Consider the following 13,213-nt stretch of genomic DNA (forward strand, 5'->3'; position numbering starts at 1 on the left):
AGCCAGGAGCTTCATCCAGATCTCTCACATGGACGCAGGGGTCCAAGCACCCAGGCCATCTTCCACTCCTTCTCAGGCACATCAGCAAGGAGCTAGATTAGCAATGGAGCAGCCGGGACTTGAACCAGAGCACATGTGGAATGTCAGCGTCACATGAAGCAGCCTTACCCACCAAGCCACGATGCCAGCCCCCCCAGTTACTCTTTCACTGAGGTAAAAAACTATAGAGAAGAGGAGAAAATTATTAAATAATTATGCAGAAATGTATAACCATAAGTATGCCAAGTGTTCAAAATAAAAAATACAGGCTGTGTGCAGAGTATATTCACTATGGTGTTTAGCTACCAAAAGAGTGATGTGAGGGAAGAACTGTTCCCCACAAAGAGAGTTCACAAAACTTTTTTAGGATAGCAGGAACCACATATTTTATACAAGAGGCCTTGTCCTCATTTTCATAAACACATGTTAAGACATCATTCAGGCACTGTGGCATAGTAGGCCATGCCTTTGCCTGCGGCACCGGCATCCCACATGGACGCCAGTTGGTGTCCCTTGGCTGCTCCTCCTCCAATCCAGCAATCCCCTTGTGGCCTGGGAAAGAAATGGAAGGTGGCCCAAATGCTTGGGCCCCTCCTACTTAGTCTTGTTCTCTTTAGATCAAAGATAAACTCCAAGCATAAATCTTGAAATATTAGAAGTAGATTCCATCTTTCAAACATTTATAGTAAATATTTCCTTATCTTAAATTATTAAACCAGTGGTATTCAATGAAAGTGAAACAGCTCCTGCTATCATGTTAGAAATTTGTTGGAAGTTTTGATTGTCATCGTGATTGGAAGGTGCATAAGCATCTGATTATATATTTTTTTAAGATTTATTTTATTTATTTGAAAGGCAGAGTTACAGAGAGGCAGAGGCAGAGGCAGAGGCGGAGAGAGAGAGAGAGAGAGAGAGAGAGAGGTCTTATATCCACTGGTTCACTCCCCCAGATGGCCACAGGCTAGGAGCTAGGATTTTCTTCCTGGTCTCCTATACCGGTGCAGGGGCCAAAGGCCTTGGGCCATCTTAATCTGCTTTCCCAGGCCATAGCAGAGAGCTGGATTGGAAGTGGAGCAGCCAGGACATGAATTGGCACCCATATGGGATGCCAGCACTGCGTTGGCGGCTTTACCTACTATGCCACAGCTCTGGGCCCCTGGTCATTTCTTTAGTATCCAAGTGTTGAACTACATTTTTTTAAAAAAAATTACAACTTTGTGATACTGTGATATAATAACTACATTTAAAAAAATCTTTATCTCCAGGTTCTGGCACAGGGCTCCTTAAAACCTTGTAATTTTCTGAGTGATAGGACCATTTTTGTTACATTTGTTCTTATTTTCTGATTCCTGCCAGAAGATTCCAAGGCCTTAAGAATCTCTGGAGTGATAAAAGTGTCTTTTGTTGCTAATAAGATGACTGATGGCTGGGAGCCTCTAGGTAGCTTCAGTTTGGGTGCTGGTTGCAAGAAAGACCACAACATGATTAGAATGTTGGTGTTAAGAAGAAAGACTTCCAATAAGAAGAGCAGCATCATGATTTGCCTCAATCCTTTCTTTTCTTTTCTTTTCTTTTTGTATAGTAAATAAACTTTATTTATCTGTTCCTCAGAGATGACATTGCCAACAGTCAGATATGCATACCATAGTTATGTGTCAACTATTCACAATTTACAGTAATATTTTCCTATGAAAATATAGGTACAAAAACTAAGTAAACAATGAGGTACAATCCCTTATTTTCATAGAGACTATAGATTGTTTTGGTTTGTTATCATACAAGGTTGACTCAGTGTTTTTCTAAGTGGAACCTCTTATAATCACATCTCTTTTTGTTCCTCAAAGAAAAGAAAGAGTAGGAGCCAAACCCAAGAACCTCCTTCCTTCACCCTTGTATCTAGGAAAGCAAAGCAGCACACCAGTTTGATAATCCCAGTGTGTTCCATGGGAAGCAGACTCGGATGGAGTTCAGCAGGCAGGAAGCTGATCAGGGAGCACACTCAAGATTCACACCTTGTGAGAAAAGAATGAAAAATTTTGGTGTGAGCAACACTGAGAGAACTTTTCAGAATGGAGTTGGAAGCCCTTAGGAAGCAGGATTCTGTCAGAATTCTGGAGTCTACCTAGGAATGTGAGCCTTAGTCACCTTCAGCCCTTGACTGCAGACACCCAGAATAGATAATTACATTGTACCCAGAGACTCAAGATGCATATCAAAATGTTATCAGATTCTTGTTTTACGACCTTTTTATCAAAATTTTACATTCTTTTCTCTCTCTTCTATGAGTTATATGGTCCCTGTCACAGTTTGTCCAATAGAGGTTTCCCAACAAAAGAATTTGTTTTGCTTTATAATATATCAACACTGTTTGCTCAGTATAAGATCCCACCTCCCCCTTTTTTCTTCAGAATGCTAATTTAGGTGATTTGAATCCATTTCTCTTGAATTGCAATTCTGAAAGCTTCAAATAAATTCCTTTTAATGTTTGTAGTTTCTGAGTCTGGATTGATTGACAAGCTGCAGATGATATGGAAGAACAGCAGACTGTGCAAGGGAAGAATCTGGGCGATACTGAAGATGTGACAAATGCCTCAGCTGACCCCATGGAGAGTCTTAAAACTTCTGAATATTACCCTGTTGCAGTGGTGGAGGGCTGGACTTTCATATTGCACCTTGACTAGTCATAGGACCCAGGCCACCCCCGAGGAAAAGGCATGGCTTTGAGGGAGTAGGCTCTTTTCAGGTGAGAATGCTTCCCTGAGAGGGCATCCAATTGCAAACTGCCAGCACTCCCAGCATCTGGGACAGTGAGGCCTTCGATGCTGAAAGGGATGCAAGGTAGCTTACTCACTGTACGGTTTGCACCACCTCAAATCTCTTGTGAGGTTCTGCTTTAAAACCAGCAATTGCACATCAGATTAAAATGTGTTACATTAAATATTATACAGAAATGCAGTCTCACTGACTTGTGGGAAAACTGTCTTTTCTTCCTTGAGACCAGTATGAAGAATGAGAAATGTATCAGATCTGAAAATGGCTGACTCAATACTTAATCTAAATCAGAAAAAAGAATGTTTATTTCCTGCCCTAATGAAGAGAATGTTTTTTCCTTTTTGTGAGATTAAAGTAATAAAGATTTCTGATTCTGCGTGGGACTTGTTTGAACAAATAAAACAATTTTGTTTAAATATTTTCCTTTCATCTACCTTTGAATTACTGAATTAAGCTATCAAAGTATACTCCTTATTCTCTTCCTTGTATTTTGTTTCCTGTTTAAAATGGTTATGTTTCTCTCTCCTTTGGTCAGATACTGCTAGAGGAAATTCTCCAATAATGTCCTCAGGTGATCTTCTGCATTCAAGTATGTTTTCCTCAACTGAAAGGCTTAGGATTCTTATTCAAACTAATTCTCACAGAAAATTTGAAAGGCTCGTGTTCATTTTTCTGACTAGAGGTGTTTTCTACTTTGGGGCTAGAAAATCAATTTTGATCATCTACCAGCAACTGGAAAATCTGTGATACAATGGGCATAAAATAAGCAGGAAATTCAAGGTAACATTGCTCATGGTTCTGGTGGCACAGAAAGTCTTTCAACATATATGCACGCTAAGCACTTCATCTTTACAGAAAAACACAGGCATTCTGTTTTTTACTTCCATTAATCTTTTGACTAGAATACTCAGATTATGTTATATTGAATACTACTTGGAAATAGATGGTCTATTTATTTCTACTCAGAGTCTTAGCAGTTCCTTGATCATCTCAGTTGCTAGATGTAAATTTCTTTGCTCATTGGTTGTCTTACTACTCAGCCTAAGCTTTGATTTTTCCTGTCAGTTCTCCTCGATGTGACTTTGGAAGGAAGACTGGACCAAGACAGGCCTGGTGGGCACCCAGCAGTTTCAGAGAGGTGAGGCTGTGGAATGCCTTCTGTGGTTGACTTTTATTTTGTTTGGCTCTTTAGTTCAACATCATATGTAGAGTAATCCATATATTTTGAAGATAGTAGAAAATTGTTCATTTTCTTTGCTGTGTTGTGAGTCCTCTTTAAAATCTCCATTTCCCTTACCCATTCTTTTATCCCATCATTGAGTCCTACTCATGTAGTCTTTAAACACATCTGAAGTCTTGACTCCCTCATGCCATCTCCTCAGATACCACTGAGGTTCTAGCCAGCAGTACTTGTTACTTGAATGCTGCCATTGTCTTTGGATGAGTATCGTCCCTTCTATTCCTGCTTCTCTCCCATCCTGCCCACACATGCAGCCAATGCAACCTGTGACAAAGAGCAGATTGAGGCAGGCATTTGTCACAGCAGGTAAGCCGCCAATTGCTATACATGCATTGCGTCTTGTAGTACCTGAGGTCAAGTTCCACCACTACTCTTTTTTTTTTTTTTTTTTTTTTTTTTGAGAGAGAGACAGAGAGGAAGGTCTTCCTTTTGCTGTTGGTTCACCCTCCAATGGCTGCCATGGCTGGCGCGCTGCGGCCGGCGCACCGCGCTGATCCGAAAGCAGGAGCCAGGTGCTTCTCCTGGTCTCCCATGGGGTGCAGGGCCCAAGCACTTGGGCCATCCTCCACTGCCTTCCCGGGCCACAGCAGAGAGCTGGCCTGGAAGAGGGGCAACCGGGAAAGAATCTGGCGCCCCGACCGGGACTAGAACCCGGTGTGCTGGCACCACAGGCGGAGGATTAGCCTAGTGAGCTGCGGCGCCGGCCCCACCACTACTCTTCATTTCAGCTTCTTGCTAATGTTCAACCCAGGAAGCAACAGGTAATGGCTCAAGTAATTAAGTCTCTGTCACTCACATGAGAGACCCAGATTGAGTTCCTGGCTCTTGGCTTCAGCCTGGCCAGTCATGGCTATTGTGGGTATTTAGGGAATGAACCAATGGATGAAAGGTCTCTCTGTCTCTCTGCCTTTCAAATAAATGAAGTAAGTAAAAAGGCAGATTATGGGGGCTGGCTTTGTGGCATAGTGGGTACAGCTGCCACCTGTGGTGCCAGCATTCCGTATGGGTACGTTTGAGTCCCGGCTGCTCTGCGTCCCACCCAGCTCCCTGCTAGAGTGCCTGGGAAAGCAGCAGAAGGTGGCCCAAGTTCTTGAACCCCTGCACCCACATGGGAGACCAGAAGGAGCTTCTGGTTCTTGGCTTCAGACCAGCCCAGCTCCAGCCAACTGTGACCATTTGGGGAGTGAACCAGCAGATGGAAGATTCATATTCATTCATTCATTCATTCTCTCTCTCTCTCTAACTCTGCCTTTCAAATAAATAAATAAATCTTGGGGGAAAAATGTGTTCTAAGATCACCGGTCCTGGAGGAAGAGCTTTAAAAAAAAAGGCAGATTGTGTCACGTTAGATACTTGAAACATTTCATGAATGCCTAGTGTGTTTAGGATAATGCCCAAAGCCCTGGATGATCTAGCTTGTGCCTAACTGTGTCCTTGTATTCATCCCCATTCTCAAATTTTGTATATGTAATTTTCCCATCTTGAAATAGTTTCCTATCCTTCTTTAAGTTGGCACATTCCTGCTCTGATTCCTCAGACTCCTTTCTTGATGTACTTGTTTACATTTGATCTTACTGTCATTATCATTTATAATGAACTGGAAATGAAACCGCAATATTCACTACATTTATGAACATCAGTATTCACTACATTTAACAAATACTGGGTGGTTGTTTAATGCTTGTCTTTCCTCTGGACTGTGAACACTATGGAGCCATGTCTCTTTTCCTGTTGCATCTAGCACAGTACCTGTTACACAGTGGCTGCTCAAAAAAAAAAAAAAAAATTTCCGCTGCAATGAACAGGTAAAAGTAGAGCTTCAGGGACCATAGCAATGTTTGCCAGAAAAATGTAGGTGAATGTTATCATTGAGGACTTTTCTATCTTTTGAAGCTTTTCAGCTAAAAATATGTAGATTAGGTATCAAGATTTTTGAGCACCTAGAAGCTCATCCAGCATGGGCAGCCTATCACATAATGAGCTGCTCTGGTCAAAGCTCATTCTTCTATTTTAGAGAAACATAGTCACTGAGTTAGAAGCAGCATTAGAAGTACCAGGCCACCTGCAGTGTCAGCATCCTATATGGGCACTGGTTCCAGTCCGGCTATTCCACTTCCAATGACTCTTGGCTTTGGATCAATGCAGTTCCAGCCATTGCAGCCATCGGGGGAGTGAACCAGCAGATGGAAGACCTCTCTTTCTCTCTCTCTCTGCCTCTCAGATAAATAAATACATCTTAAAAAAAAAAAAGTAGTACCATGCCAAAGTTGCACTTTAAAACTTTCAAGCTGGTTAAATTCATACAAAACCCACAGGCAATGACATTCATTCAAGTCCTCTGTTTCTGTCTCTTTTTCTGTTACATAGCAAACACACAGTATATAATGTATTAAACAAATGTGCTGCAAATCAAAGGAAAGTTGACCAAACTCTGCATTGCCAATGCTTTGTGGGCCACAAGAGGGAGCTGTTTAAACTCCTGTTGAACACAAGGAAACAATTGAAGGAAGAAATTTGGCAATCGTAAGGTTGGCCAGATGGGCACCTATTTTTATGATATTGACTCCGGGATCCCATTTATTTTTAAGCTGAAATTTTCAATTCTTTTTATCTGTAATGTAATTTGCATCTTAAATAGTGTTATTAAAGGCAGAGAATTGTTTTTGCCTTCAAATCTAATTTTAGATTTCATTTAGCTGTAGAAAAGTATTCAGTTAAATAACAAGGATATGAAAATTTCTTTTGGATATGTTTAACACTTATTCATAAACATGAAGAAATAAGCTTTTCCTGAAAAATTACTGTTTAACAACTAGTCTATATGATTTTAATATTTAAACATCTGTGCAAATCACCAGACTTCTAAAAGAAATGTGCAAATTATGACTTGAAAATTCATTTTTAAAGAACATTGAAGTAAAATTATAGATGTATTTGCATGCCATGAATTCAGTTATAAAATAGCTACACTGTCAACCCTTCCCCTGAGAATGCAATTAAATTGAGGGGGCTTGTCCCAGTGGCAGAAGCTTTTCCATAGAGGGACTGTTGACAGGGCAACACTATTTGAACTCAAGTGACCATAGTAATAACAGTAATAATATTCAATATTTAGTGTTATATAGCCAAGCTTGAACATTATCCTATATATGCATGGATCAAAACATCATAGTCCTCTTATTATGTGTCTATCAAAAACATAAAATTAACAGGAATTACTTTAAAAAATACTTTATGTGAACTAGCTCATTAATTCCTTACAACCCCATAAGGTAGCTCCTAGTATTGTCTTCATTTTAAGGACAGAAAATAGAAAGGTACAGAGATTTACACAAGGTCACAAAGCTATTAAGTGAAGTGCCAGAACTTGCATCTCTCTCTAGGGGGAAGGCTTCCTAAATGTAATTCTTCTCAATTGGCATATCTAACTGTGGTTCAGATTATTAGGCTTCTGAGCAAAATTCTTATCTCTTTGTTATGGGCCAAACTTGTACATTTGTTTTCCTCAGGTTGAATTCCAGGATTCTGCCAAGGTCCTTTTCTTCCCATAAAATGTTTTGTCCAAAAGGGGAGAGGGAAGCTTCTGAAGTTGTATAACGGGTAGCTGTATCTAGAATGATTGTCAGTAAATAGGAAATGTGGTAAAAACGATGGTTTTCTGCTGACTCATCCATGTGATGTCAATGCTTATGGGAATACAGACAGACTTATCTGAATCATAGAGAACAGACATCATTTAATGTTTAAAGAGAAACCAGCCAAATATTCTAAAGCAGAAGCCTTTGGAAAAATTCCTGCATTAAACTATGGTGGTCCTGGATCCTGAGTAAGTATTCAAACATGTCCTGTGGGTAGGAAGTTAAATGTCATCATCCTGGCTCAAGGTGGGGCTGTGGCCCACATGTTACAAGGGAAATTGGAGCTCAGAATTCGCTTGTCAATGATTACTGGTTGTTTTCCTGTATTTTCTCTGCCCTCAACCCTATTTCTAACTGTATTTTTAATAGATTTGTTTATTCGGTTAAAAAGCAGAGAGAGAGAGAAGGAATGAGAAAGGGAGGGGGAGGAGAGAGAGAGAGAGAGAGAGAGAGAGAGAGAGAGAGAGAAAGAGAGAAAGAGAAAGAGAGAGAAAAGAATGAATCTTCCATCCACTAGTTCACTCTCCAAATGGCTACAATAGCCAGGGCTGAATCTGGGAGCCATGAACTCCATCCTGGTCTCCCAAATGGATGGCAGGGCCCAAGTATTTGAGCCATCTTCCTCTGCCTTCCTAGGCACATCAGCACAAAGCTGGATCAGAAGTAGAGCAGCCAGAACTCAAACCATCACTCTGATATGGGATGCAGGTTTTGCAATTGGTTGGTGGCTTAATCTTCTATGCCTCAATGCCCAGCCCCATTACTGGATCTTTTTTAAAAAAAAAGATTATTCATTTATTTATTTATTTGAGAGGCAGAGTTATAGACAGAGGTAGAGACAGAGAGAGATGTCTTCCATCCACTGGTGCACTCCTCAAATGCCTACAACAGTCACAGATAGGCCCAGCTAGTCAGGAGCCTGAACTCCATCCAAGCCTCCCACGTGGAATGTCTAAGTACTTGGACCATTATCTACTACCTCCCAGGCTCCCTAACAGGAAGCTGGATTGGAATTGTGGAATAGCCAGGACTTGAACCAGACACTCTGCTATGGAATCCAGGCATTCCAAGTGGCAGCTTAACCTACTGCACTACAATGCTTACCCTAGTGTGACATTTCAGTACATGTATACAAGGTATAATGATCAGAAGAGGGTAACTGGCATGTCCATCACCTCAAGTATTTGTCATTTCTTATGTTGGGAACATTCAAAATATTATATACTAGCTATTCTGAAAAATATTACTGTGTTGTCAATTTTAATTACCATAATGTGTTTGCTCCTTTTTTTTTTTTTAAATTTTATTCACTTATTTGAAAAGTAGAGTCAAGTACAGTGAGAGAAAGAGACAGAAAGGTCTTCTATCTGCTGGTTCACTCCTCAAATGGCTGCAGCAGCTGGAACTGTGCCAATTAAAAGCCAGGAGCCAGGAGCTTCTTCTGGGTCTCCCATTTGGGTGCAGAGGCCAAGCACTTAGACCATCTTGTACTGCTTTCCCAGGCCTTAGCAGAGAGCTGGATGGGAAGAGGAGCAGCCAGGACTACAACCAGTCCCCATTTGGGATGCTGACATTGCAAGCAGAGGATTAACCTACTGTACCACAGTGCCAGTCTCTGTTTGCCCTTTTAATTTCAATGATTGACTAAGCCTGGCACCAGGAACAAGATCAAGATATGATTTTGGGGGCCAGCACTGTGGTGTAGCTGGTAAAGCCGCTGCCTGCAGTGCTGGCATCCCATATGGGTGCCGATTTGTGTCCCAGCTGCTCCACTTCCAATCCAGCTCTCTGCTATGGCCTGGGAAAGCAGTAGAAGTTGTCCCAGGTCTTGGGTCCCCTGCACCCAGTTGGAAGACCAGGAAGAAGCTCTTGGCTCCTGGCTTCAGATTGGCCATTTTGGCTATTTGGGGGAGTGAACCAGCAGATGGAAGACCTCTCTCTCACTCTTTGCCTCTGCCTGTCTGTAACTCTGTCTTTCAAATAAATAATCAATCTAGAAAAAAATTAAATACAAAAAAATTAATTAAAAAATATGATTTTGACCTTAGCAGCATTGTGTTCAATACAGAAGCAGGAACTAGAAGATTCCCTGGAAAGAGGAGTAGGCTTCATTCTCAGGCCGCCTTCCCTACAGGGCTGCCAGTTTAAATGCAAACTGTTCACTTAATCTTGAAGTGTGGATGAACAAAAAATAATTTTTTCAGTAGAAAGTTGCTCCAAATATTATACAGGAGATCCTTGTGTTAGAAATTACATGAAATGAAATGAAATGGACACTATGAGAAACAGTGACTTGATCAGCTCTTGTCCTGACGGTTGATGTACAATGTAATACTTTATCCATTTTAGTATTTTTTTTGTTCTAGTACCATTGGTTGAACTCTGTAATTAATACACAATTATTCTTAGGTGTTTAAATTTTAACTGAAAAGTGATCCCTGTTAGGAATTTGGAAAACATTATGCTGAGTGAAATAAGCCAATCCCAAAGGGACAAATACCACTTGTTCTCCTTGATAGGTGACAACTAACTGAGCACCAAAAAGGAAACCTGTTAAAGTGAAATGAACACTATGAGAAACGGTGACTTGATCAGCCCTCACCCTGACTGTTGATGAGCAACTTGATATGTTATACCTCTTAGTATTTTTTTTGTTTGTTCTACTTAATACTTTTGGTTGAATACTGTAATCAATACACAAGTACTCTTAAGTGCTGAAACTTAACTGAAAAGTGATTGCTGTTAAATGTAAGAGTGGGAATAAGAGAGGGAAGAGATGTGCAATTCGGGACATGCTCAAGCTCACTTACCTCAAACGGTAGAGTTAGAAACATACCAGGGGATTCCAATTCAATCCCATCAAGGTGGCATGTACCAGTGCCATCTCACTAGTCCCAGTGATCAATTTCTGTTCACAGTTGATCATAATGATAGGACTAAGAACTAAGGGGATCACATAAACAAGAATAGTGTCTGCAAATACTAGCTGATAGAATAAAAAAGGGAGAGAAGGATCCAACATGGGAAGTGAGATACACAGCAGAGTCATAGAATGGCAGATGTCTTAAACAGCACTCTGGCCTCAGAATCAGCCCTTAAGGCATGCGGATCCGGCTGAAAAGCCCATGGGAGTATTTCAGGCATGGAAAGCCAAGACACTCTGGGGAAAAAAAAAAAAAACCTAAATGAAAGATCTCCACGAGTGAGATCCCAGTGGAAAGAACGGGTCATCAAAGAAGGAGGTACCTTTCTCTGAAGGGAGGAGAGAACTTCCACTTTGACCATGGCCTTGTCTAAATATGATCAGAGTCAGTGAACTCAGGGGGCTTCCATAGCGTTGGCAGCTCATGACAAGAGCCTAGGGTGATTACTGATGCCATAAACAAGAGTGTCAATTTGTGAAGTCAACAACAGAAGTCACTGTGCACTTACTCCTCATGTAGGATCTTTGTCCTTAGTGTGCTGTACATTGAGATTTAATGCTATAACTAGTACTCAAACAGTATTTTTCACTTTATGTTTCTGTGTGGGAGCAAACTGTTGAAATCTTTACTTAATGTATGCTAAACTGATCTTCTCTATATAAAGAGAATTGAAAATGAATCTTGATGTGAATGGAAGGGGAGAGGGAGTGGGAAAGGGGAGGGTTGCGGGTGGGAGGGACGTTACGGTGGGGAAGCCATTGTAGTCAATATTCTGTACTTTGGAAATTTATATTCATTAAATAAAAGTAAAAAAAAGAAATTACTCTTAATCTGAAATTGAAATTTAACTGAGTGTCTTATATTTGTATTTAATAAATCTGCCCACCTTACTTCTCTTCTCCCCCTCACTGATCTGTTGTGGCTTAAGGCCAAGAGAATAGACCCTGGAATCAGAACAGAAGGAGATTTGATAGCTGTGTGAATTTCAGCAAATTACTTAGCTTCTCTGTGCTTAGTTTATGCATCTGTAAAATGAGGATAGTCATAGAACCCACCCACCTTGTAGGTCCATTGTCAGGATTAAAGGACATGAGAAATTAAAGTGTCTAGAATGTACATGAAAGTAATAATTGCCTCAGTCCATTTGGACTGCTATAACAAAACACCACAGAAATATACTGCTCACAGTTCTGGAGCCTGGGAAGTCCAGGATCCTGGCACCAGTAGATTCGGTGTCTGGTGAAGGCCGCTTCCATTGATGGTGCCTGCTTCAGGCATCTCATGTAGCAGACAAGGCAAAGACTAAAGAGACCAGGGCACTAATTCCATTTATGAGGGTGGAACACTTCTGACCTCATCGCTTCACAAAAGCTCCTTAACTCTATCCTATGTATTAAGTTCTAACATGAATTTTGGAGGGACACATACATTCAAATGCTAATAGTAATCAAGTGAGTATTCAATGAATGGTATCTATTATGATTATTCAGTCTAGAGGTGTTTTTCATATCCAAAATCAACGATAATAGTAACTATTATACCACACAGTATTGTTATGGTAGTTGGTATATCTATCTTCCTTTACCAAAATAGTTAAACTTCTATTTTGAAGGTTTAAATGCTATCATCTATTTTTAAAGGATGTAGAGACCTGAATACCCAGCACCTTTTTCTGTAACTACTGAAGACAGGTTTTTGACAGTTCCCCAGAGACTGAAACCAAGAGTTTAGCATGTAGTTTTCCTCTCGTCACCTTCTATATGTACACTTCTGGTTGAGCTTATAAATGTATTCATAGTCTAAGTCCGGGGAGAGTAAATAATTTGGCTAAGGTTAAGCCACTCAGTGTGGTATCAAAAAGTAAGACTTGTTCTTTGAGTGGGTAGTGCTCTAGAGCTGAGGAGGTATTGGAGTAGAGTCTCTGGTCATCAATGGCCATTTGACTGAGTTGTGTGCCTGTGCCCATTCTTGGGGATGCCAGAAACAGAAACTCTCACTCATAGTGGTGGTGGATCTCCTTTGTTGGGAGTGAATATAGCTCAACAATTCCCCAGAGGCTCCTTTGGGAGTTCATCAATCTTCCCAAGAGGCTCATTCACCCCAAGGGCAGGAGTTGAGTCCTAGGCAGAATAGTTATTCAAGTAGAGCCCCAGATATGTTAGAAGGACAGTTGACTATAAATTCAAGGTCTGACAATTTTTATTATATGTTAAGAGCTGAGATACTGAAGCTCTGTGGACATTGAATCCTGCAGATACTGAGAGCTATGTGTCTGCATTATGGGTGAGGCTTCCATCCTGTCATTATTTGAAAATAATTAAAAACACGACTAAAAGAAATAGAACTTTTTTTCCACCCTATCGTTTACTCCTAAGATTGTGGAGCACTATTGAGTGCAGCACCACTGTTGTCTATTTCAGCAAAGACTAGAGAAAAGCCAAGCAAGCTCCGAGCTTACTCTTTGGGCTCAGCTTTGTCTCAGGAGGGAGCTGGATGGGGATGAAAAGCAAGGCCAAGTATCAATGTCTATCTACCTCAGAGATGTTAGGATGTCTCAAGGTTAGAGCGGTAAGATTTTGGGAAGACTGAGACAAACATGT

At 40.8% G+C, this 13,213-nt stretch overlaps 1 long non-coding RNA gene across 2 annotated transcripts in view; it reads left to right on the top strand.

Moving 5' to 3' along the window:
• Positions 1–13,213, top strand: part of LOC103345455 (uncharacterized) — a 98,879-nt gene that overhangs the window by 25,549 nt on the left and 60,117 nt on the right. Inside the window, exon 3 of one of the 2 annotated variants that reach the window (XR_011386267.1) lies at positions 2,531–3,231. The exons of the other annotated variant lie outside the window; for it this stretch is intronic. This is a non-coding gene — a long non-coding RNA (uncharacterized lncRNA). Of the gene's footprint in view, positions 1–2,530; positions 3,232–13,213 lie in introns of those variants that run through there. 2 annotated transcript variants of the gene reach the window in all.

The sequence above is a fragment of the Oryctolagus cuniculus genome, chromosome 2, assembly GCF_964237555.1.
Source record: "Oryctolagus cuniculus chromosome 2, mOryCun1.1, whole genome shotgun sequence".
In the NCBI taxonomy this organism is placed as follows: domain Eukaryota; kingdom Metazoa; phylum Chordata; class Mammalia; order Lagomorpha; family Leporidae; genus Oryctolagus; species Oryctolagus cuniculus.